Raw genomic sequence first — 3657 nt, forward strand, 5'->3', positions numbered from 1 at the left:
AAAATGGCAAGATTTACTTTTGTTTCCTAGGGCTGGGTATTGATACAGATTTCTCGATTTGATTCGAGTCTGACTCGTTTTCAAAATAATTATCCCTATGTTATTTTTTTTCATAAAAATAAATTATCTGTCATATCATTCTGTAAATTCTACAATGAACCTTCTAACTTCATACATTACGGAAATATTAATTTTAAAAATTAACAACAGGGTTGCTAGATTAGTTAAGAGTCTAAACAATTTACGCAGCCGGCCTCTGCACGTTCTTTGAAATGAACGGTTCAAAGGAACCGATTCGCGGAAATGAGTCGGAGACGTTCAAACGCTGAAAGCTGTTGTCCAATCAAAGAGCAAAACGAGCAGAGTGGGCGGTGCTTCACGTTGGCGGCTGTGTTTGCAACAGCACTAGATTCTGCTCAAATTCTATCTCAAATTTAACGGGGGGTTTTTTTTTGTAATCATTTGAAATCGCACCAAAATCTAGTTTTTGATGACCTACGAAGAAATTCAGCATGCAAACCGGTCGCTCTGCTTGGTAAATATTGTCAGTGTTATATATGTTGTTGTTGTTGTGCTGTAATTAGCAACATTAGCAACATGTTATGGTCATTGAGCCTGTGGTTATTTTGTTAGCGAATCTATAAAACTAGTTTATTAAATAACTAGTTAAAGTTTACCTTAAGATCACCCTGATCTGTATTGATGTAGTGTGATTTAATGTTTAAGACTTTAACAAGTGATCTAGTGGGACGTTTCGCAAACTAGTGTAGTTCGCATACTATCCGTACTCAGATGATCAGTGCGTCCTAAAGCTGAGAAATAGTATGTATGAGAGACCCGGATGGCTTAATCTATTGTGTTTTATGAAAATAGAAATAGTCAGCAAGGACAAAGTTTTCATTTTAAAATATGGTTTAAATGTTAGACACGCAGAACACTTCGACAAATGGGCCACAAACCATCTTTTTTGCTACAAAGTGACATGCTTGCCATGAAGAGGTGAAAGGTAATTAATGCATGGTATTACAGTATGAATACATTAGGTGTGTGAAGGTGCCATTGGGGGCGGGGCCCACTTTAAAACTTTTTGGCTCTGTGAATTTATTAGATACTTGTGTTGTATTATAAATTGCATTCTGGCACATTTCAGAATTTGGGTTGATGTGTGGACTCAAAGCTTTTAGAAGCAAGGACAAAGGGTTAATTTTCGAAGTATATTTTAGATGTTACAAAAGCAGGGCCCTGTGTGTGGAATTTGGGAAGGGGCCCCAGGGCCCCACAAATAATTTTTATGGTACAAATTGACATGCTTGCCACAAAGAGAGGAAATATATGTAATGTATTGCATTACTGTATATAATCTGAATATATTTGGTTTGTAAAGATGCCTGTGAACTTTTTGTCCCTGTGAATTTAACCAGATAGCCTATACTAGTGTTGCATAAAAACGTTATCTGAATTTAGGATGACGTAAAAATGAGGCTGGTAGAAGTGTGTAAGACCAGAGTTATTGTAGAATTATTGATATTACTGTTTTAGTTTTTATTGATATTTTAAATGTTTTCATATTTTAATTTTAGTTCAAGTTTTAGTAATTTGTTGTTTCTGCTTTTTGTTTTATTATTTATTTATTGTTACTTTAGTACATCAAGTTAAACTAAAAGAAAATGAGAAAAGATATCATCTTGGCATCTAGCTGAAATAAAACAAGATTTATTTATATGTATATATATATATAGATAGATTTTTATATTTTCTTTTATTACTGTTAATGTTTATTTTATTTCAAGTAACAAATTCGTTTTTTGTGTTTTTGTTTTAAAGGGATAGTTCACCCCAAAATAAAAAAATTCTGTCATGATTTATTCACCCTCAGGTTGTTCCAAATTTGTATCAATTTCTTAATTTCTTCCAATGAGATTTTGAAGAATGTTGGTAATAGGGCTGCAGTGCAATGAACGCATCAATATATAATATATAATTACTGCATCAATGAACGCGATATTGCGTAGCTTGTCAGTGAACTACGGATCTTTGTAGTAAATGCCGCTCCTGAGGGTCGCATCTGAACGTACCTGATTGAGATTTACTGCTAATCACGGCTGGGTGATATGTCGAATAGTAGCGATAATATCGCAATAATTTTGACGACGATGTAAAATTTGAAAATATTGTGAATATCGAATATTTCAAATTCAAGCATACTTTCCCAAAATAATGCGCCGAACATCCAGATAAGGAGACAACATGTTATTGCGGACTGCTCTACACGCCTCTACTACGTGAGCTTTCATGAGTGCGGTTGCCAGATATCAAGAGTTCTAATCCCCGAATCAGAGCTTCGCTGTACAAGCATACATTTTCTGCCCAGTGTTTGCTTATTTTAAGCAATCTGGCGACCATTCGCACGCGCTCACTCCTCATTGCGGAAGCGCCGCTGCTGATGATCTGAAAACGCCAACAAACAAGCTGGAGTTTAGCGATCTAAATGAAAGTGTCACTCAACCAGTCTGTGTTCTGTCATGAGATCTCGACTGTATTGTTTGCGATTGTGATCGCTGAATAAATGCACTTACTCAACCGCTGTTGTTTGAATAGAGAAACATAGGCTATGGCAGTTTGGAATTACTATTAGGAATTTCACTGATATAATATTTTTCATTTGTTTTACCAGTTTTCATAATATAGACAGTGCGAGTGCATAAGTCTTTGGTATTAATTTATATATATTGTATTTACTTTGTAACAATAACTTCTATCTAAATAGTTTTTGTTGTTTTTTTAATGGGGGCAAAATAAATTCATGTTTTTTTTATTATTTAAAAGAATATGCAAACATATCGAGATATATCTCGAATATCGTAAAAAATGTGACTATCAAGATATAATTTTTTTTAAATATATTGCCCAGCCCTACTAATCACAGAACCGGCTTTACTGACGAGATGCGCATGATCATCGCGTTCGATTATTTGCACTGCAGCCCTAGCTGGTAACCAAACAGTTAAAGGTAGCCACTGACTTCCATAGTATCTTTTTTTCTATACTATAGAAGTCAATGGCTGCCGTCAGCTCAGACAGGTTTGTAACAACTTGAGGGTGAGTAAATCATGACAGAATTTTCATTTTTGGGTGAACTATCCCTTTAATCTTAGTTTTAGTTAAAGGGGTCATATAATGCTACATGCACTTTTACAAGTTGTTTGAACTGAAATGTGTGTTGGCAGTGTGTGTACACAACCACCCTATAATGATAAAAATCCACCCAGTGTTTTTTTGTTAATCTACTAAAATCTTTACCCCTTTCTCAAATCGAGCCGATCTCAGATGCCTGTCTGTGTGACGTCACACAGACAGGCCCCTCCCACGATAGTTTGATTGACAGTAGCGTTTCAGCACAGACTGGAGTGGTGTCTTACCTTAGACACGCCCTGAGTGAGCTGTCATCAGTCCGCCATTGTTTCACCGCCAGAACAGATGTAGACAAGAATGACTCCTAAGCGATTGAGGTGTTCTGTTGTTGGATGTAATAATGAACATAGCAGTTGTCATTTACTCCCGACATCTGAGCCGCTGAACTCGCAGTGGACTACATTGTTTCTGAAGGGAATGTGCCCCCGATCTACATAAATGCGTCTATGTTCGCGCGAATCATTC

The 3657-nt window shown here is 36.2% G+C and overlaps 1 protein-coding gene across 4 annotated transcripts in view; it reads left to right on the top strand.

Moving 5' to 3' along the window:
* The first annotated feature begins 360 nt into the window (after positions 1–360).
* Positions 361–3657, top strand: part of LOC107677830 (E3 ubiquitin-protein ligase RFWD3-like) — an 18275-nt gene continuing 14978 nt past the window's right edge. For all 4 annotated transcript variants that reach the window (XM_016472867.1, XM_016472866.1, XM_016472869.1 and 1 more), the window contains exon 1: positions 361–535. The gene's annotated coding sequence lies outside the window, so the exon portion shown is untranslated. The remainder of the gene's footprint in view (positions 536–3657) is intronic.

This window comes from Sinocyclocheilus anshuiensis, unplaced genomic scaffold (genome assembly GCF_001515605.1).
Source record: "Sinocyclocheilus anshuiensis isolate Anshui unplaced genomic scaffold, SAMN03320099.WGS_v1.1 scaffold1310, whole genome shotgun sequence".
NCBI lineage: Eukaryota > Metazoa > Chordata > Actinopteri > Cypriniformes > Cyprinidae > Sinocyclocheilus > Sinocyclocheilus anshuiensis.